General features: G+C 52.4%; 1 long non-coding RNA gene across 1 annotated transcript in view; it reads right to left on the bottom strand.

The window, feature by feature from the left end:
• Nucleotides 1–20,572, bottom strand: part of LOC128853703 (uncharacterized) — a 47,626-nt gene extending 27,054 nt beyond the window's left edge. The window contains exons 1-4 of the long non-coding RNA XR_008452408.1: nucleotides 19,087–20,572; nucleotides 15,863–15,962; nucleotides 14,393–14,535; nucleotides 13,197–14,282 (exon numbers count right to left, since the gene is read on the bottom strand). This is a non-coding gene — a long non-coding RNA (uncharacterized LOC128853703). The remainder of the gene's footprint in view (nucleotides 1–13,196; nucleotides 14,283–14,392; nucleotides 14,536–15,862; nucleotides 15,963–19,086) is intronic.
• Between the last annotated feature and the right edge of the window lie 2,171 nt (nucleotides 20,573–22,743).

Below are 22,743 nucleotides of genomic sequence, written 5' to 3' on the forward strand. Positions count from 1 at the left end.
GAAATGGCACACATCTGCCTGCAAATACCCCCCAGCCTGCCCGCGGCATACAGTGCCTGCTGCCTCTCGCACATGCAGAACATCCCAGCCTGCTGCGCTTCCCTGAACATGACCCTTTGGCACTGAGGAGGGAGCTCAGATGGGTGCTGGGGGCACCCAAGGGTGCTCCCATGGGTGCCGGGTGCCTGTGATCTGCCGGGAAGCAGCACAGCCGCTGTGCCCAGGCCACGAGGTGCCCTTGATCCCTTGCGGCGCATGGTTGTGGGCTCTACTCCAGCCTTATCTGCCTCAAGTAATCAAAAATAATTGGTTGCTCCCCAGTGGACTGATCTAATAGCAGTACGAATAAAGTTATTTTGAACAGTTGTTCATGAGTTCATCTCCTGGAAAGCCTCAGCCCCAGCTGTTGCTGTGCTTTTGATTTAAAAAAAAAAAAAAAAGATAAAAATTAGACTCAAACTGGGGATTATCAGGGCTAAGCACGTCCCAGCCCTCCCTCCTCCCCGTGTCAGGTGCCCGGCCGGGCTATAAACCCCTCTTTGTGTGCGGCTCCCTCGTCCCTTTCTCTCTGTGTTGGCACCAGCGCTGCTGTGATTTGGCAGCTCTCCGCAGCGCGCCGAAAGCAGGACGCTGGCAGTGCCGGCGCGGCTCGCGGGTGCCCGGGGCCCGGCTGGCAGGCAGCAGCGGCAGCAGCCAAATGGTCACCCAGGCCCCGGCCAAGTCCATTTGTTAATGGTCAAGCTATGGGGAACTCTTTGGGGAGAAGTAAATGGGATTGGGCTTGAATAGGGAAAAGGGAGGATGAGGAGAAACCATGTGGGAAAGCACAGAGGTCGGCGTAGTGCTTGGAGGACAAGGAGGATGCTTGGGGCAGTGTGAAAGCATGGGATCTGCAGCAAACACGAGCACAAGCTCAGCCTCACACGTCTGGGGCAGTGGTGGGTTGTCCACACCAGGACAGCTGAGCCTCCAATCCAGAACCCATTTGTGCCTGCAAGCAGCGTGTGGAGGAGCCAGACAGCAGGATTTTCCCTACAACCACTGTCCCCATTCCTCCAAAGCCAGAACCACCACCCGTGCTCTGGGGACGGGCTGTGAGCCGAATGCTGACCACAGGGCAGGGACGTGCTGGGTCCCTGGGCTGCTCATCCACACGTAGGGACCCTCACATCACATACTGCCAGAGTCTGCGGGTGAGCATGGAGCACCGCTCCTCCTCCCACCCAGCCCCACCATATGGTTCACCGCTCTGTGGCCGCTTGCCACTGCAGACGGTGAATGAGCTTTGTTGCTCCAGCAGCACAACCTTTGCGGGCTCGAGGCTTTGTTTTTAAAGCATCTTGGCCTCTGCTTTAATGCCCTGGAGAAGGCAGGAGAGTGCAGAATGGAAATGTCCCCTCTCCCCTTTGCAGTGACATCCATAGGGTGCCAACACTGGGACAAGCCCGTAGCCAGGCATGCGGCAAGAGCCAGGGCTCAGGCTTGGAAAAGTCAGTGCTGGAGCAGTTTATCTTGCTCTTCTGCTTGCCAGCACAGAGAGGAGTTCAGCTCCCACCCCTGGCTCCAGAGTACGGCCAAGACAACCTGTGCTCTGGTGGCAGCAGGTTTAGGATGTGTGGGAGATGGTGTCTTGATCCCTCCACCCCTAACATCCTTCTGCCCAGGACAGTGGTGCTGCAGCCTGCCTGCCATCAACAACTGGGTGCACTCAGTCCAGTCCCAGCTCCTGTCTCCAGCACAATATCCAGATGGACACAGGTCCCACCAGCTGGATGGACACCAATGCCAGCACAGTGGGGACACATGGACCAGGAGATGTGGGGGGTCATCCCCTTCCCATGTCAGTGTGGACATTGCTCAGCTCAAGCCGACTGCAAAACCCCATGCCAAGACCCCTCTGGAAGAAATAGATTTGCAGCTTGGACACATGGAGAAATTCATACTGAGGCAGAACTATTACAGAATGACCATGGACCAAGCATTTGGAGGTGTTCTTGCCGAGTTGGGATAATTAGTGAGAGGATACGGACAGTAAAGAGCTTCACATTTAACTTTCCTTGTCCAGTCAGTTAGGTAAGAACAGAATTGTCCATACCTCCACCTAAGGCGGTCCGTCCTCCTGCTGCATAAAGATAATTTCAAAGGCAGATCAATGAATTCACACCAATAATTGTACCAAGGTTGGGAAAACTTGGGAGCAATGTGGTGAAAAAGAGAGAATCAGATCAAAAGGCAGAAAAAATGCTTGGTGGTACCAAACCCTGAATACATTTGAGGCTGAATGTGGATATTGTCTTAAAGCTAAACTATAGGGCTGCCCATAAGGAGATGCGCAGTTGGGCTAACAGTCATCATACACCTACGGAATTAAGATATTACTTCACAATGTCTCAATCTCCTCTAATTCCCTTCCCTGCTCCAAAAAGAAAGACACAGCACAGGTTTCTAGAAGCAAGTTTCACACAGCATCCCTGCTCCCCTGGCTTTCTCGCCACAGCTCTTATTTTCCTTTTCAGCATCAGCATCGAAACATCTGGGTCGTGGTGGAGCTTAGAGCTGGAAGCGACACAATATAGTGAGAAAGGATGTTTTTGTGCTATTTCCAACCTTCCCAGAACAGAGAACTTCAGAAACCCCTTCACAAAGGCCGCTTTCTTCCTCTACACGACTTTGAAAAGATGGGTGAGATCCTCAGTTATCTGCCTCTACCAGGGTTGTACAAGACAGAGACGATCAAAAAGGAGGGGGAAGGGGATGATGAAAAACACAGCCAAATGTTTTTTTGTTTGTTTGTTTTAGCTTCTTTTGGTTAAAACTGCAGTTTTGGAGCAACTCCAGCCTCCTCTGTACTTGGGGAGGATGGAGAGCTCAATGATTTACTGAAGATCCCTGCTGACATTTTAATTGGGTTTTCTGCCATACTAAAATTTCCGTTTCTTGATGAAATGTTGAATTTGAAGCAAATTTGAGGGGCTTTTAAAGAAGCTTAATTCCTTGGCACCCCCTAGTCTCAGCTGGTCAGCAATGCTGGCTGGGAAAACCATTCCCTCCGAGCATCGCTCCCCACCAGCTGAAAGCTCTGGGCAGGCTTGGTGGGTGCCAAGGGTGGATCAGGAACGAGGCAAGGAGTTGTCCTGAGTTCCCTCCTCCCAAAAAACTTGTGAAGGAACATTTAGAATCACGATTAGGGTCTCCTTGAAATCTGCACCCAAGGGCGATGCTCAGCTTGATCCCCCTTCTCCCACCCATTTGGGTGCTCCTGTGGGTGTTGCACCTGTGGGACAGACCCAACGCCAACACCAAAAATGATTCGGGCCCTGCTGCCCTCCTCTTGTCCCCTCCTGGGACGAGAGGTTTTTCTGGCTCTATATGAGGTCAGTTTTGAGCCTGTTCAGAGGGGGCTGCCAGATGGAGTGGGGCTGCCAAGCCCGATGCAATGCAGTTGTTTCGGGAGGTGGAGTCTGTCTGCGGAGCGCTGGCCTGCGAGATGCATTGGCCGACGCTCAACTATGTCCCTGTGATCTTGACCAAAGGAAATCCAACATTTTACCCTCTTCCACAGATCCCCACGGCCAATCCCCAGCTGCCTGGGGGCAAACCTCCATTTTCCAGCCAGCCTCCAGTTGAGGAACTGGATCCTCTTCGCCTCCCCCAGCCCACGAGCAAACACTTGTGTAAAGCAGCTTGTCCCTCGCTCCTGGCCTCCTCTCTTCCCCCCATTTCAGCTCCTGCATTGCACACAGGACCCAGGATAAGGCTGATAAGCAAAGTCCTGCTCTGCTTTCCCTCTCCCAGTGCTCACCCATCCCCATGGGGCCTCTGTTGACTTCCCCAGTCCTTGGCAGGGAGCTCTATCTGCCCCTGCAGCTTCAGCAAAGCTCCCAGCTGTACCTTCTCCCACCTCACTCTCTCTTTTGGGGTAAAACCTCCTGTCAGAAATGCTTGGAAACACCAGGTTTTATCGCTGTACAAAGCTGCATCCCACAGCTGCTTAAATCATCATCCAAACAGCATGAGCGGCGCTAAGAAGACACAGACAACACGCACAAAGCCACCCTGGCTGAGCTTCCTACTGGTCACAGCATCCTCACAGTGGTACCCACACATGTAGAGCCAGCCAAGCATCTCCATCGCACCCCAACCCCCTGCTGTAGCTGTGGGACAGTCCCCAAGGGCATTGGATCCCCTGGAGCAGGGGGTTGACCCCCTTTAGCAGAAGGCAGTGCCACCACACACTCCTTGCCCAGGGCAGAGCAGCACTGACACCAGGTACCAAACTGGGCAAGGATGTGGAGAAGGGGAGCGAGCTCTCAGCACACAGAGCTGCCATTCTCCCGGGTACTGGAAAAGCAGGCGACATCACTTTTGTAGCACATCTCTTTTTGCAGGCGGCCCAAGAGTAAGGAGAACATATTTTATCATGTACATAATCTCAAATGAAAAAAAAAAAAAAAGCCCTCATCTTCTAGATTCCCAGACAGTACACTCAGCATCCTCATGCTACTGATGTAATCCTGGAGGAAGGTCCCCTGGGCTCGGCCTCGCTCAGCTGAAGCTGCACCAAGCCCTTGGCTTCAGGTCCTCGCCCGTGCATGGAGGTGGGACAGTGTCCCCGCAGCCCCCTGGTGCTGCTCCACTGTGATACCCCTGGTTTTATGGACCCGTTTACACACTGGCTGAGCGTCTAAGTTCATCCTGTGCCCACAGGAAAGAGGAACAGCTGGATAAAGATATTTGCTGATGCTATTCTTGCTGTCCTTTTGTGTCCAGATGCAATAAAAATTAACCAGGAATAAAACTGACCTGATAATAAATAAGAATAAAACCACCAGAGCCGAGTCCTCCAGGTAACTCTGCCTAAGCAGGTTCCCACCTTCAGCATCAAAGACTTCACCGTTAACAGCAAAACAAACCCTAAGCTGAGGTACAACAAGTGAAATAAAAGATAAGTCGGTGGCGTGACGCCAGGGTGCATATTTGACCCAAATTGCTTAAACTACAGCTGGTTGAGTGATTCACTGCATCCAGCTCCATCAATGGGCCTGGCCTGGCTCTCTGTTTGTGACTTGTCTCCGGAGAGACGGAGGGTTTCTTTGTTTTGTTTGTATGAATGCCTTGGTTATTCAGGGAACCGTGACACACGCTGTGGGAACATTGGCTGGCTGCTCCTGGAGAAGATGCACATGGTGGATCCATATTTGGACCTGGCTGCTCGGCTCCCCTGGGATCCCCTCCTGCTCTCAGTTGACCTCAAGAGCATCACTCCTATCTTTCTGTGACCCATAACTCTGTCCTGCTCCCCAGCTTGCCTGGCATAAGGAGGACTATCACCAAAAAGAGGTCTAAGCGATGTGCAGGAGATGGAGGAGAATGTAAAGACTTGGCTGGATCCGATCCCAAGCTTCCCTCTAAGCCAATGTTTGGTCTTTGACGGATGGATACAACCAGGAAGGAACAGACATGGCCAGAGAAACACGAAGCTGGAAAACATCTCTGTGTGTTTAAGAGCCCTTGGTACTTGCTCTCCCTTGAACTCTTTGTGTCCACCTTGAAGGAGGTGGGTGGCACAGAGTGGGGTGCTTGGTCTACCCATGGACAGGTGGCCCAGGGGCACCGAAGGGGCTCTGCACCCAAAAACCCTGAGGCAGGTTGGCCCCATACGGGCTCAGGCAAAGGAGAAGAGCTGGGGTCTCCCCCAACACCTCGTTCCCCCACCGCACGGTGCCTCCTGCACGCTGCCCGGTCCTGCTGTCTTTGAGCCACTTGACTTGGAGAAGGGAATATTGAATAAACAGAGCCAGGCCCTCTGGTGCTCGGCTGTGCTGTTCCCTCTGCGCTAAAGAGAAACACACCCCAAATACTTGAAATTAAAAAAAAAAAATCTTAACCTGGGATCAATTTTTTTTTTTTTTTCTTTTTTTGGAGCCAATTTGTGGGAAGAAAAATCCACCCGACTTTAGGAGTGGGCGGAGGAAGGAGATGAAAACAATTAGATAGCATCCGAGCGGCCGTTCAGTGCCCTTCCAAGCTGAAATTGGCTCCTTTCTCCCAAAGAACTTTCCATAATGGGGAGTACTGCCTTCAAGGGCTTTGGAAACACCAAATGCAAATACATTCAGAGCTGCTGAAGTTCCCCCGTGTCAGAAATGCCCCTGGGCTGTGGGATTTCTGCCCCCCGCACCACAAAATGTCCTTAGTGACACATCTACGCCAGGATCACCAGCAGTCCCTCCTGGTGGTAAGGTGCAGACCAAGGCATCCTTGCTCCTTCTCATGTTCTCCAACAGAAAAACACCTTTTTTCCTCAAAATTGGACTTTCCCCAGGAAGCAGCCAAGGGCAATAAAACTCTTCCTTTCTGTTTTGCCATTCAAACCACCTAAAGCCACGTATTTCATGTTTGCGGCCAGTAAAACTTTCAGTTGGAAGGGGGGAGATTTAGGATAGACTTTAGGAAGAAATTCTTCACAATGAGGATGGGGAGGTCATGGCCCAGGTTGCCCAGAGCAGTGGTGGCTGCCCCATCCCTGGAGGTGTTCAAAGCCAGGTTGGATGGGGCTTGGAGCCCCTGATCCAGTGGGAGGTGTCCCTGCCCATGGCAGGGGTGGAACTGGATGGGCTTTGAGGTCCCTTCCAACCCAAATTACTCTACGATTCTATGAAAACCAGAAGCCAACATTGGCCATGGTGGTGAAGTGTCATCCAATCCATGAACTCCCATGCATGCCACCACAGCTTCGAAGTCATTTGGGCTTTGCTGTGATCCCAGGCCATTGGGGTTAAGTCCTGACAGATGGGGATTGGGTGGAAACCCAAGATGCTGCCCCTGCCCAATCGCGGCCAGAGGAAGCTTTTAGGATTGGTGAATGGGGCTGATGGCTGTGGGATGAGCAGAGAAGATGGGGAAATGGGAATGGTGGTGAACCCCAGCAACCAGCCCAGCTGACCCCACAGGAGCACAAGCCTGACCCCAACTCCATCTATATTTTTTGGGACACAGACACAAACCTCCATCACTTTGAGAGGGGCTCAGCCTTGCCCCTGGCAGAGCGCAGCCGCCTCGCAGCCGCCGGGGCAGCAGATGGCAAATTGACCGGAAAAAATGCTGAAAATGAAAACGCAACAAAATGCTACACAGTTGCCTGTCCCTTTCCATTCAAGTTTTGGTCAACTAAATTGTTATTGAATAAGGCAAGCTGTGTCAAAAATGTACTTTAATGAAGTGCAGCAGGGGCTCTGGCATTATTTCCCAAGCTCCACGAAGGTTTTAATCCCCCGTCTCTCTAAGCCACTGCGCGACATATGCTTTAAAGAGGATATTTTTTGCTCCCTGGTATTTCATGCATGTTACATTTTAAAGACTGCTGCCAGTTTAGTTTAGATCCAAAATGCTCGTGTCACTTGGGGGATGGAGGAGGGGGAAGGTGATTAAAAATGAACCCTGAGCAGCCTTGAGGTCCCTGTGTCCCCACAAGTATGGAGGTGTCCAAAACAATTTGGAAAGGGTCTGAAAATGTCAATCCTAGAGTCATTGAATCATTAGGTTGGAAAGGACCTTTGAGATCATCATCTCCAGCTGTACCTGCCCACTATTAAATCATATCCCTAAGCACTTAATCTACCCGCCTTTTAAACGCCTCCAGGGATGGTGACTCCACCACCTCCCTGGGCAGCCTCTGCCAGTGCTTGAGAACCCTTTTGGTGAAGAAATTTCTCCTAATGTCCAATCTGAATCTGCTCCAGCACAGTTTGAGGCCATTCCCTCTTGTCCTATCACCTGTCACTTGGGAGAAGAGGCCACCACCCACCTCTCTACAACCTCCTTATAGGGAGTTGTAGAGAGCAATAAGGTCTCCCGTCAGCGTCCCCAGCCTCACCCTCCAGCCTAGCACTGATCCAGCCACCAAGGACAATCCCAGGGGACTCTCTGGCTCCAAGAACGGACTTTGCTAATTAGCCCTGACTTATCTCACGCAAACTTTCTGCTCTGTTTGGTTAGGACTGGCCTGGAGTGACTAAAACCTGCAGCAGGGAGGAAAAGCCCTCCTGGCATCTCTCTTCTTGCCTGGGAGAGCCTCGCTTGGGGAGATATTAAAGGCTTTTGTTTCCAGGAGCTGTCAAACCCCTCACCTTTCACAAGCACTAAAACGGCCAAGGGAAAAAAATATATATGAGTGGAATAATAATTTTCAACTCGTAAATTTGAGCTCGTAAATCAAGGATTGACAGAACAGTCGTTGTAACGTCTTGTGAGTTAACATTCGAGGGTTTTTTTTCACCTGAGGAAAAGGAAAAAAATACCCAAGTCCCTGCCCTTCCACTCCAGAGATTGCTATAAATCACCTTAATGTCACACTCCTGCTCTTAAATAGAGCAAAAGCATGAGCGTGGGGAGCAGAGAGCGAAGCTGAGTAATTTAAAAGGTACAGTGCTGGGAAGAAGGCTTTTTTTTAAACAAAAAAGACCCAAATGAATCCCTCGCTGCTTTTAACAGCAGAGGGCAAATCCTGCCCTCCAAGAAACGCACCCCTGGGCACCGAGGCCAAGCCTTGGGCCTGGTCTTCAGCTCAGTGAGGGCATGGGGACAGCTTGGCTGCTGCTGACAAACCAGAGTGGAGCTGTGGGCTGGAACTCTGGATTGAGGAGAACAAGAGAGAACAGAGGCGTGAGGAGAGAGGTGTCGTGCACGGGTGTAAGGGAGGGCTGGAAAAGGATGGGGTGGTACTTGGGTTGAATGAAGAATCCAGCCACCCAATGCCCACATCTGTCCTCCACCAAGCTGGAGGCATCACCACAACATCTGCGTGGTGGCAGAAAGAGCCACTCACACGTGTCACAGGTGCCCACCAGGAGCCACGCTCACCTGTCACCAGCAAAGGGAGTGCAGCACAGGGCAGCATGCACCCAAACTGGGACCCAGCACACCCCAACTGGAGAGGCAGAGGATGCAAGAGATGGGAGGTAACAGAGGAAGAGCCCACCCACGCCCCCCTGCAGAGGGGAATCTGCAGAACTGGGGCTATCATCCACCTGCTAATGAAGTCCCACCACCCCAGCTCCTCTTCCAGGAGGGCTATGGTGAGATGGCAAAAGATGAAGTGGAAAAAAGCCACACAGTTGGGCACTGGGCTTTGTCCACAGGCAGCTTCTGCCTCTCCTACAGTTAAAAAAGCTTTGGTTTTTTCCCCTGGGATTTCATAGTATAGGTAGGATTGGAAGGGACCTTAAAGAACAATTAGTTCCAACCCCCCTGCCATGGGCAGGGACATCCCACTGGCTCAGGCTGCCCAACGCCCCATCCAGCCTGGCCTTGAACACCTCCAGGGATGGGGCAGCCACAGCTTCCCTGGGCAACCTGTGCCAGTGTCTCACCACTCTCATGGTGAAGAAATTCTTCCTAATGTCCAGTGTAAACCTGCCCCTCTCCAGTTTATACCCATTCCCCCCACGGTCCTATCCCCACAAGCCTTTATGAATAGCCCCTCTCCAGCTTTCCTGTAGCCCCTTCAGGTACTGGAAGGTCGCTATAAGGTCTCCTCTGAGCCTTCTCTTCTCCAGGCTGAACAAGCCCAACTCTCTCAGCCTGTCCTCGTAGGGAAGGTGCTCCAGCCCTCCAATCATCTTTGTAGCCTCCTCTGGACCCGTTCCAACAGCTCCATCTCCTTCTTATGCTGAGGATTCCAGAACTGGACACAGTACTCCAGATGAGGTCTCACAAGAGAGGAATAGAGGGGCAAAATCACTTCCCTCGCCCTGCTGGCCACGCTTCTTTTGATGCAGCCCAGGACACGGTTGGCCTTCTGGGCTGCGAGCGCACATTGCTGGTTCATGTCGAGCTTCTCATCAACCAGCACCCCCAAGTCCTTCTCTGCAGGGCTGCTCTCATTTCCTATGATTTTATCTGTTTTGGATAAGAAGGATAAAGCTTAGCAGATCTGAACCTTGTGTCCCAAACGCTGAAGGTGCTTTGACCCTCACGCAGAGGTCTTCCCACCTCTACCACCGCTAAGCCCAGTCCAGCCACATGCAGATTCCTGCTGCTCCCACTCAGGGCTCGGCAGGGGTGGCAGCCGCTGGCTTGCGGAGCTCCAACCTCCACATCCCACAGGATTGCTGCACCCACCATCCCTGGGGCTCTCCCCAAATCAGCAGCCACGAGCTGGTTGGGGTCAAGGAGGCTCTGGCAGAGCGCCGGGAGGAGGGAGGCTGGAGGAGGAGGACGGCATTGGCATGCGGAGCACAAGTGCATGCGTGGCCCTCTCCTCCGCCTAATCCGGCGGGTTCAAAGCAGCCGGGTGGTGCCGGACGCAGCTGCGGCGTCTGAGCTCCAACAGGTGATGGCTCAGCTGTCCCCCTCCCCAAGGGGCTGCTCGCTCTGGAGGGAGCTGCTGTGGGGGCCAGCGGGTCTCCAACGCTTCAACCGGCTCCATCCTGCGCCCGGGAACCTGCCCAGGCCAACGCGTCCCCAACGCTTCAACTGGCTCCATTGTGCCCTCGGGAACCTGCCTCCTTGGCAGCTGGGAGCATCTTCCTAAGGCTCGCTCCCCTCTGTGCCCAGCACATCCCTGTGGGATGGGGCACGGCTGCTGGGAGGCATTAGTTGTGCAAAATCCTCCTAAAAAGTGCTCTGACCTGCTGGCAAAAATGGGGCCGATCTGTTCTGCATGGTGCTGGCAGCACGGAGCTGGCAATGAGACCCTGCAAGCAGGATGTGGGTCACTTACTCTGCGCTGGCACCTCCTCCCCAGTCAGCACACGGTCCCCCTCCAGCACCCGGTCACCTGCTGATGAAGCTGGGGATGGGATGGAGAAGCCAAGGATGGCATGGAGAAGACGAGGATGGGATGGATAAGCCAGGGAAGCAGGTGGGGTGCAGCGCCTCCCAAGCCCAGCCCTTGGTGGTTTCCCATGCTGAGGGCTATGCAGGAGGTGATGTACAACCCCTCATTGGGAAGGACTTTATCCCATCACATTTGCCAATGGCATCCTTCAGTGAGACTGCTCCGGTCCCAGTGCATCCAGTAGCAGGACTGAGAGAGACCTCTTGGGCAAATCCAGCCAAGCCTCCGTGCATCTGGTGAAGCCGGAGGGATTTTTATTTCTGCTCCCAACTGTCTGGTTCCTCTCCTGAGGCTGCACCATCTGCCACCAGCCGGGTCCAAACACAACAACGAGCAGGGGAGCACAGCAGAAACACTTGTGCCTGCCCAGGGCATCCCAGCCAAAATCTGCAGCCACAGTGGCTGGCGATCACTGCCAGGCTTGGGCTGGAACAGTGCGCAGGTAGAGAGGGTGGTGTCTGAACGTGGCCTTATGAGAACTACAGCGTCCCACCGTGATTCCATCTTTGTATATGACAATAACAAAATGAGACCAGATGTCCCCACCAGCCGCAACAAGGCATGACCGGTTGGATAAACAGCTCACACCCCTCCTATTCCAAGAAACACCTATCAAAACACTAAAACATGCAGGTGCAGGGGCAGGTCTGTCCAGCCCCAGACCTGCTGGCATCACCAACGGCATCACCAAGTTCTCATTAAGCCACTCGAGCCGCCACCATCTGAGCAGTGCCATTATTCACGATGGCTCCAGACCCCCTTCCCCACCGTTAATTTCTACTTATCTGCATATTTTATTGAAAATTAAAATCCTTTTGCATTTTTCCCAGGGCTCAGTTGTAAATGATCTTTTCTTGCAGCCCTACTTGACTCCAATTAGTTGGGATAACAAAGCTGCCGCTGTTGGAGGATTATGGACAAATGCTCAAGGGAGAAAAATGGTAAGAGAACAGTCCATTAAAACAACAGCCTGGAAACAAAACCACCCAACGATTAATAGTGCAGAGGAGGCATGGAAAATACCAATTCTTAATTTTATGATGGCATCTCAATTGATCATAGAATTGCTTGGTTTGAAAAGACCTTTGAGATCATCGAGTCCAACCGTACCTGTTCACTGCTAAACTGAGCACCTCATCTACCCGGCTTTTAAACCTTTCCAGGGATGGGGACTCCACCACCTCCCTGGGCAGCCTCTGCCAGTGCCTGAGAACCCCGATGAGCCTGCTCCAGCCATGACTTTGGGTCTTGCTTCTTCTCTTCGTTAACTGCTGGGTCACCATCAGCGAGAGCAACACCACTGCACCCATTCCTCCCCAGGGACCACAGGGTCATTGGCATCAACCATGGCTCCACAACAGAAGCCTGGGGAAGCCGGGAGCATGGAAACACATCCCATAAAGGAGAGGCAGCCCCTGCCCTGCCCGCCCATTTCCCAGGCCTCGTGCTCACATGGAGCTGCCCATAGATACAGTTCCCATGGGCGCCCGTTGGCGCTGGCGCTGGGCTCCTGCCCCTCAAAACCTGCTCGATGCAGCTGCAACGATGGCACAAAAGGACTGAGAAGCATTGAGAGCAGCACAACTCATTCACTGATAACTCCTTAATGGCGTTTCATATTTTTTCCCTGGCATTTTCTTTTCTATTTTTTTTTTTTTTTTTTAAATACAAGAATGGGAGGGGGGTATAAAAACGAAGCGTACTTGATAAAGGGCAGTAAGTGTTATCCTTTAAAAAAAAATAGATAAAAACCTCACAGAGCTTTTTTTCTTTCCTAGGTGGCTCAGACAGCTGGCTCTTTAAATATTAATCAGGGCCTCATTGATATGCAAATATGGTAAGAAGGAATAATGCTCCCGCAGCTGCAGCCCCCAGCAGCCCTGGCCGAGTGTTGGCCTCCTCTCCACCATGAATGGGAATATCTGAGGACACAGGTGCAGGGAGCCGACCGTGAGCAAGATCTCGCTTAATAAGGTAATTTGTGAGCGATGCTCTATAGAGACGAACCAGAGCAATCTTTTACCACTTGACAGTATCTGACCACTAAACAAGGTGATAATCTTATAATTGTGGTGTTGACTGTTCCCTAGCGCAGCATTCCTGGCCTTTTGCCCTGACACTTGGCCAGTTAAAATCAACTTAACTGGCAGGTCGGATGTGTGCCAACCGATCGGCAATAAATTATTTATTGTTCTATTTCCAGAATAACAAGTAAACAGGAAAGACGAGGCATCCCACAGAGAGAAAACCAGTTTGGATACGCATCGCTGGACTGAATCGCATCGCTCTGTGTGGCCACCCCTGTCCCCAGCCCCCCGTGGGGCCACGCATGCCTTCACGCTCCCCTGGCTCTCACCTCTTTCTAGTGAGAAGGTGACTGCTTCCATTTCACAGGAGTGAAATCTCCACTGATGGGTCTGGTGATGTTGCCCGTGTCCTGGGACTGGCAGGTGGGGTTTTGGGGTCACCTCTGTTGCTCATGCAGCTCCTGATACCCACTCACATCTCCAGTGAACTGTGGGCCAAGAAGAAAGATCAGAGGCAATGTCAGAGCCTTCCACAGACATCACTGTTGGATGTCTGCTGGCTCCCTGTGCTAGACCAAGCGATGGCTGTAGAGATGGACCCGGTCAGGGGTGGCAAACATGAGCACTCCAACCCAGGGTCCTCAGCCCATCACTGTGTCCTCACTCCAAGGCCATCCATGCTGCTGTAGTGCCCATGGCAGGGATCTTCTAGTGTGCGGGAGAGACAACAGGGAAAGCGAATCAGAGCCTTCAGCAGCATTTCACACACCCAGAATCAGTGGAGTTAGAAGCCCATAAGTACCCGTAGGGCTCAACTCACACATTTGCTCTCTCCTGCCATTTGCCATAGCTTAGATGGGTCTACAGACCCAGGAAAGATGGTAAGAAATGGCCTCTGTGAGCGCACCAAGAAAGGCACCATGAATTTCCACCCAACATAACCCAATGTGCTGCATTGCTGATTTAAACACTCGTACCCCCTTGCCATGATTCTTGGGAAGGAACACCCTTGCCTCCTCCCGCGCCCACCTCTCGGGGAAGAGCTAGCCTGGGGTCATGGCTCATTCCTCCTGCCGCTGGGCAGGACCAGCTCGATGGAGGCACCTTGGAGCTGCTCCATCCCACACAGGACCCGACGGACACATCCTGCCTTTCTACAACAGCAAGAGGAACCAAGCTCCAAGGCTGTGGATTCAACACACGCTGTAGCAGAGTACTTCTAAGATCCGCGTCCTGTGGTTGCCTTCGTCCTTTTCGCTGCCAAGCTTCCTTGCCTGGGCTCCTGGTGATGAATGACCGTGTCCGGGTACCGCCGGTACCAGGCGCGCGCAGCTGCAAGGCTTTTCTCCCGGGCGGGCGCTGCAGATGGCTCCTCTGCCGCCGAGCCCACAGCTGCACGCTCCCCGCTCGCCTCTCTGCAGCCGGCGCGCGCCCGTGCCACAAAGAGACAGAAAATGCAATTAATTAGAGAGAAGGAGCGAGCGGGAAGGGATGCTGGGATGTCTCAAGGAGCCGACCAAGCCACCTGCAGCTTGCCCTGTGACCAGCACGTCTGGCGTCACCGCGGCTGGCGCCGGCTTCAGCGAGTCTCGGCTGGGCTGGCAGAGGGGTCTCATGGCAAGGGTTGTCCGCACGGTGTGGTTATTCCCAAAGGAGCCAAAGGCCTTCCTGGAAATAAGGAGAAACACAACTTCTCCTCCTTGTCTTCTGGCTCAACTTCTGCCTTCTCTGGCGCTGGCTCTTGGCCTCCAGGTCCCACTCAAGGGGCAAAGCTCAGCTCCGGCTGCGCTCGCCGGCGGGCAGGGCTGCATGTGGGTGCTACAACCACTGTAGGCACCAGCAGCATCTCCCCTCTGCGTGGGGACAGCCAGGATCATCTCAGAGACTGAAGGCAAATGAATTCAGTCACCTCTGAGTTTGTTTGAAGTTTTGCAAAGCCTTCTTTGTATATAAAAGTTACCTTATTCAGGAGAGAACAATTCTACCTTATGGACTGGCCTTTTTGCTCCAAAGTACATTTCTCTACCTTAGCATCTCAGCATTTGCATTATTAATAATTAACGATTAAACTACTACTAATAATTGCTGTTATTTTATATACAAGGCATATGCCTCTTTCAACACTTTATTAGGAGCAAAACTGGATCTATAACCTGGATAACACTTTCTCACTTAGATCCTGCTTTCCATCTCTTTAGGGCAGCGGTTGGCTCTCAAATTTGGTCCAGGAGACAGAGATTAATTTGCCAATTAAATGCAGCAGCCCTGGGGCTGCACTGGGGTCGGTCACGCCGTACCGGTAGGGTTAACACACCCAGCGCAGGAGCCGTCTTGCCTTACACCAACAGCCAGATCTCACCCCGCAGACACAACTCTGATCTCTCCTCTGTGCTATCGTTTACTTAAAAGCACGAAACCTTTGTCTGAGCTGATGAGCAGGGGGCTACGCTGTGGTCCTCAGCTGAAATAACCCCAGAAGAGACGAACTCCATGAACCCAGAGTGGCTCTGGGAGGATGGAGTTTGCATTGTGCTGAGGGAGGAGGATGCGAAGGTGCCGACACCAACAGCCCCTGCGACTGCGCCGGAACCACGGGCCGTCGCAGCAGACAGCTGACGCAGAGGTATCTTTTTACCCTGGACCTTGTTAATGAATAAAAAGCTTAGGAGAGTGTGGGCGGCTGGGCTAGACGGAGAATAAACAGGGGATTAGTGGCGCAGAGCCCCCGAGTGAGGATTGGGCTCTTTCTTCCCCTGCACTTGGAAACCCAATTCCTCACCGCAGCAGCGGCCGCTCCTGCATCAGCCGGGAGCGTTTCTTCCCCTCCTGACGCTGCAGCCGTCCGCTGTCAGCTGGGCAAAAGTAGCTTTTGCAGGAATTTTTATGCTAACTAACCCTTGGGCTTCTGTTTTTCAGTCTATTTTTTGGGGGGCATGTGAAAAACAAGAAGCCAGGCAATGCTGTCGCCACGCCACATCTCTGCCCCAGCACGCACCGAGCAGGGAGCCAAGCTGAGATAAACTCTCCACGTTCCTCAAACCAACCCATGCCAGGCAAACTGCCTGCAGCCACGGCATGGCTCAGTGGTATCTGACCTGCAGAAAGGGGGAAAAAAAACAAAGGAGAAAACAAATTCCCCATCTCGCCCACCTACGCACGGACACCGAGAGCTGCAAGGCGAGGACACGGAGCAATAAACTGCTCGTTCCTGGCGCAGGCAGCAAGGGGTGAGAGGCTCCGCCAGCCCAGCGGTGATGTACGCTGTGCATGTGCTTTATATGCATGCTATAAAACCCGTGCTTTGTGAGGGATCTATAAGCATCCAGGCCAGCTGGGAGTTTGGCTGGAAGAAGCACAGGCAGCACGACCCGGCCAGGCACGGTGTGCTCCAGCTAAGGGGATGCAGGCGGCTGCTGGCCTCACGGCACAACAACCTCACGCCACCTCCAGAGCAACTCCAGGCCCAGAACGCCTGCAGGATGGCTTGCTTTTTGCTTTTTTTGGCTTGTAAATCTCTCCCTTATAAGAAGGAAAGGCAGCAGGGAGCTGCTCCATCTCAAAATGGATGGGAGCTGTGAACAGCCAGTGCTTCTCACGGGGTAGAAAGGACTTAAAAATCTACTTGAAAGCATCACGCTGCCCCTTCCGAAGGAGCTCCAGACAGAAATCATGTGAAATGATGCAATCCCCGCTTTTTTACCCTTATAAACCCAAATATTTAACCTTAATACAATGTGGGGGGAAGCAATAATGGGTGAGGCATTGGCCGAGGTTCCGGAGGGAGGTGATAGAGACCCCCTGGAAACATTCAAGGTCAAATTGGATGGGGATCTGAGCAATTTGATTGAGTTGAAGACATCCCTGCTTCTACACGGGAGTTGCCCTGGAGAGGCCTTTAAAGGTCCCTTCCAACCCAAAGCATTCTATGATTTTATGATTCTAATTCATTTGAACTTTCCACCTGCAAAACAATTTCGTTAATGCCTCCTCGTTCTGCAGAAACGCAATGGTTTGGTTCTTTCTGGCTAGAGTGATCCAAGTGATCCCAGAGTGATCCCTCCTGCTGCTCTTCCCCCCCCTGCCCTCCTGCAGGCTTTGCGGAGCTGCTGCATCCTCAGAGCTGCCCACAAGCGCTGGGGATGCTGGGTGGATGCTCAGACCGCTCCATCTGGTGGGTACTCCCTGTTTTTGGCCCAAAATGAGGTAAAGCTTTGCACTGGATGAACACTTAATAAACATTCACACAGTTTAGCAGAATGTGACATGCACAGCCCAATTCCAGACCATGAGCTGCAGATGTGTGTGTGTTCCCAGAAAATGGAAGGTCATTGGGAAACCCCTCTAACATACCTCCCTAAATGCTTTTACAGCTGATCAGATTTTATTTAGAATCATAGAATAGTTTGGGTTAAACATCATCCAGTTCCAACCCCTTGCCATGGGCACGGACACCTCCCACTGGATCAGGGGCTCCAAACCTCATCCAACCTGGCCCTGAACACCTCCAGGGATGGGGCAGCCACCACTGCTCTGGGCAACCGGTTATAGCATCTCACCACTCTCATAGTGAAGAAATTCCTCCTTATATCTAGTTTAAATCTACCCCTCTCCAGTTTATACCCCTTCCCCCTCATCCTATCACTCCAAGCCTTTGTGAACAGCCCCTCTCCAGCTTTCTTGTAGCCCCTTCAGGTGCTGGAAGGTCGCTATAAGGTCTCCTTGAAGCCTTCTCTTCTCCAGGCTGAACAATCCCAACTCTTGCAGGCAAGGGTGCTCTGGGCTGAGGCTGCACCAAGCTACCCTGGCCTCTTTAGCAGGGACAAACTGATGCTGCTCAAAGCAAGGATCAAAATACACCCATTCAGCCCTAAACCGTGGCACGCCTCCGCATTTGTCAGCTGAACGTTAGAATTTCCTCCTCTCTAAAGCTGGAAAAGCATCCAACCCAGGTCGCTCCATGCTCTATAATGAGCAATTATTCCTTTCAAAAGAAAAATGAAATAAGAACCATTCCCGTAATCACCTACTGGATTTTATCAGCGTGTTTGGGTTACGCTTTTGCCCCTTTGGCCAATGCCTAATTGATTCTTTAATCTCTACAACTCTTTTATTGACTGATACAAGAGCTCTTTAGCCCAACAGCGGCGGGAAAGCAGCCTGCAATCCCCCCGAGCCCCCCGACACGGTGCTAGGATGACCTCATCTGAAGCCAACGTTTTATTTGACAATCTATCACTTATTTATTATTCTAACTAACCGCTTGCAGGTGGTGTGATTTTAGTGTAATTGTCTCAGCAACAGGGAAAAGCTCAGCAATGTGCAATCCTATCCGGAGCTGCTACTGCCGAGGAAGCGGGATCCCAGCTGGGGGAAACGGGGGGAAAACCCAGCATTTTGGTGACGTGAAGGACATGGTAAAATTCCACCGACTGTGGAAAACTGAAGGCAGGGGCTCGTCCTGACCGCAGGCTCACTGGGGAAGGAGGAGGCAGAGCAGGATGGAAAATCCCAATGCCACCAGGGAGGACCTGGATGGTGCCTGGCATCACCTGGGCTGGGGCAATCCCAAGCACAGTTACAGGCTGGGTGGAGAATGAAACCCTGAGGAGAAGGACCTGCGGTGCTGGGGGAGCAGAAGCTCAACAAGACGCAGCGTTGTGAACTCACAGCCCAGAAACCAACCGTGTCCTGGGCGGCATCCAAAGCAGTGGGACCAGCGGGGTGAGCGACGGCATTCTGCCCCTCTGCTCTGCTCTGGTGAGACCCCACCAGGATCCCTGTGTCCAGTTCTGGGGTCATCAGCACAGGAAGGACACAGAGCTGTGGATCTGAAGGTTGTGAGGCTCTGGTGCAGGTTTCCCAGAGCAGTGGTGGCTGCCCCATCCCTGGAGGTGTTCAAAGCCAGGTTGGATGGGGCTTGGAGCCCCTGATCCAGTGGGAGGTGTCCCTGCCCATGGCAGGGGGTGGAACTGGATGGGCTTTAAGGTCCCTTCCAACTCAAAGCATTCCAGGATTTAGCTCACAGCTTGAGCACGACTCGCATGGGGACAATTGTGCAGCACAGCTCAGCTCCTTCCTCCCCACCTGCCTGCAAAACCTGACCAGACTGAGGATTTGAGGTAGTGACAGGGTGTACCAGGAGGTGGGTGTCCCCGCAAACCCTTGCACCAGGCTGACGTGGTCCTGGTCCTCGAGTGGCTCAGCGCCGGGATCACTTACCAGAGCAGCACATGGACTCCAGAAGGTTCAGGACAGCACATCCAATGTAAAACCCTGCATAAATACAGAATGTGGGCTTGGGGGTTATTCCTGGATGTCTCTGTACTGTTTTGTTTCCTACCCCAGCGCTGGGGCAGGCTCTTGGCCCTCTGCCCCGCCTGCGGGAACTGTGTGAGGTGGATGGATGCTCTACGGAGGTGCCTTCAGCTCAGCGTTGGGGAAGCCTAAAGCCACTCTATGCCACAAAACAGCCACTCCTGCACCAAAGGCAGACCTGACGAGGACAGTCCCACCACCAAGAAGGTCACGCTGGACCCCTCCTGTCAGCCTGTGCTGCTCCCCAAACAGGAACCAAGAGGTGGCAGCAAGTAGACACCAGTGTGACTTGGAGCCATCCAGCAACTGGCTTTTAAGACCTTTTAGTCCTTTTGAGCTGGAACTGCCCCTGGATTCATGCACTTAAAGCATTTTCCCAGTGAGAGAAGGGTTTGAGGATGAGGAGTTGAGCACCACAAAGCATCGCTGGGAGCAGCGGAGGTGCCTTTCTGCATTATCTGCCTCCTCGTTGTCTGCCCAAGCCCCTTCAGCCAAGCCAGTGGCCTCAGCAGAAGAGGAAAATGGTATTTTGAGTGGCAAGACCCCATCGCGGCTTCAGTTTTAACCCCGTCTGGGAAATAAAAAAGCGGGGGGTTGGGAGAAACATCTTTTCATTAAAATAAGAATCGATCCATAATGAAAAGAGACTTCAAATGGGAAAAGTTTAGTTCAAATGGAAGCTTTTAAAGATTCTTTTGACTGACAATAACCTGAAGACCCTCCAGGAACTCCAGCCCAGAATAATCAGATTAAATGAAAACTAATATACGATCCTGAAATTCATCCCATGCTGGTCTAAACTTATAGCAGCTGGGTAATTTTGCCTACAGGTTTCTGCCTCGTACCCAACAGTTCACACTGAATTGTTTAGCCAAACTTAATCTACGGGGAAGGAAAAAAGCTCTTTCCTTTAATATGTGTTAAAGTAAAACCAGCTTCTCGAAGCAGCCGAGAGCAGGGAAGGTATACGGATACATGGATTTTCTATAAGAACTCCCAGACTGGAGGTTGGCTGCTTTAAACCAAATAATGACAATTTTTAAACGATGCAAGAATAAAGAAATCGCTGGGTTGGTGCAGGGTGCTGCTTGTGTGGATAACACCAGGACTGCCTTGTGAGTCCTGCACAAGGACCTGGCATGGACACAAGAATCATGGGATCATTAAGGTTGGAAAACACCTCTAAGTTCATCCAGTCCAACCACCAGCCCAACCCACCGTGCTGACTGAACCATGTCATCAAGGGCCACATCTGCATGGTTTTTGAACCCCTCCAGGGATGGGGACTCCTGCACTGCCCTCGGCAGCCTCTGACAGGGCTTCACCACTCTGTCAGTAAAGGAATTTTCCCTAATACCCAATCTAAACCTCTCCTGGGGCAACCTGTGGCCATTATCCTATCCCTTGTCCCTTGGTAGAAGAAACCAGCACCCACCTCACTCCAATCTCCTTTCAGGGAGCGGCAAAGAGCGATGAGGTCTCCCCTCAGCCTCCTCTTCCCCAGGCTAAATGGATCCAGGTCCCTCTGCTGCTCCTTGTAAGACTTGTTCTCCAGACCCTTCCCCAGCTCCGTTGACACACTCCGGCAACAGGCTCATATTCTCCCGTAGCTCCTCACTGCTGACCCCACTGCAGGGGCCACGTTCCCAAAACATGAATCAAATCCACACTTTTATCCAGAGAAGGGTTTGAAAAAGTGACCTGGTTGGATCTCACAACAACAAAAAAAAAAAGCTCAAATGGAAGGAATGAGATTCCCCCCCAAATCCTCGGGTTTTACACCACCTGAGAGGTTTTTTTAAAGGAAGGCTGTCCGTTCAGGGTCATTTGACAAGGGGCAGGTGTCCTCCCACTGCCCAGCATGATGAAGATGGGGTTGGGAACCTCCCTGTGCAGCAGAAACAACCCCCAATGGGAAAACAGGACTTACACATATAAATTAATCATTAAAGACTTTCCAGCTGAGTCTTAAAATTCCTGTGGGAGAGTAAAGACGGTGCAGATTAACACACAACACAAAGTTTCCATCTTCCTGCCAAAAGACATCTCTCCTGTAGGGCTTGGAGACAGGTAGATGATCTAAACCACCTTCCAAGCCCTTAAAACTTTATATTCAACAAAGTTTGAGCCAAAGCCTCACACGGCGGGGAGGGTAATAAAGCCACTGAAGAAGTCAGCCCCACTGGGGACCCCGGATGCTCCGAGCCAGTGTCCCACACCACCTTCCCCTTGACGTGGGCATCGTCCCTCCCAGCCACACTGCTGGGTCTTCCCAAACTACGCATGCATAGATCGATTTACCCATTCCCTCTGTACGAGAGATGAGCTAAAATCCATCTCGGCTATAGATTCACTTTGTGTTCCCCAGCAGCAACACCGAGAACAGACATTTATACGCAGTATTAAAAATAAGAGCACAGGGAGGCTTCCTTTTCTCAGGGGAAGAGCAGCCCAGACAAGCTTGGCCAAGGCAACAGCCAACGTGGGGGAAAAACAAACCCAGCTGTGCTCGCTAGGGGGTCTCATGCTTTCAAAACGCTGTAATCTTGGCAAAAAGAAATAAAAAACTCAGTCCAACCTTGCAGCCCGGACCTCCCGCTGGCTGGAATCACTCGGTACCTGCTGCGGTGCACGCACCTCAGGGAGCCCCAACTCTGGGTGTGTGGCCGAGCGGGTGTCCTGGGGACCCAGCAGCAGGTTGGAGGCTACAGGAGGGAAAAAAAAGCCTCCAATGACATCAGAAAAAAAAGAAATCCAAGCAACAAAATGCTTAGAGTGACACAACACAGAGCTGATGGGGATATCCTGCCTCAGGGATTGTCCTTGGGAACTTGCAGGAATTCCTGGGAGCTTTGGGATGTGCAGAAAATGGAACATGTTGTGTGTGGCCTCTGCAAAGGAAAACCCAGAGGCCAGCAGGGCAGGATGCAGAGCGTGGTACATCCAGCATGGACCCATCCAGCACATCCCCACCACGTGCAGGGAGAGGAGCTCAACCTTCAGCACAGGTTAAACACGAGCATCCTCCAGCCTGTGATTCCTCTCCCTAGGAGAAGGTCTGGGCCCCTCCAGCCTTTCCTCCCCACCCAATGTGGCAGCAGGGACCCTCCCAAACCCACATCACCCATGAAGTACACTCTGGGTACAAGAGTTCCCCACCCTGGCTTTCCCAAATGGGTTCATGTACCTCCGGGAGGACCCACATCCATCTCCCAAAGCCCTCGGACTGGGAGCAGGGGCACCTTTCCAAGCAGAAGAGTCTGGGATTTGCTGCCGAGGGCCATCACTGAGCGAGTATTGAACGCAGAGGCACTGCTGAGTTTCAGCAGGGAGGAAGGCAGTGTGTCCTGAGCCCCGGACATCCCCGATCAATGTGCAGAACACATTTGGAGAAGCTGTGTGATGCCACCATCCTCCACGCAAACACCAAAGTATCCTCTGCAGGGACTCCCTGTGGTCCTGCTCCCCCCGGCATCGCCTATTCCCCACAATGATGCTCCCCAAGAGCCGGAGAGGAAAGGCGCCGATTCATTGCGTGCACACAAATGCCTCTCCCAGCTA

The sequence above is a fragment of the Cuculus canorus genome, chromosome 15 (assembly GCF_017976375.1).
Source record: "Cuculus canorus isolate bCucCan1 chromosome 15, bCucCan1.pri, whole genome shotgun sequence".
Lineage (NCBI taxonomy): Eukaryota > Metazoa > Chordata > Aves > Cuculiformes > Cuculidae > Cuculus > Cuculus canorus.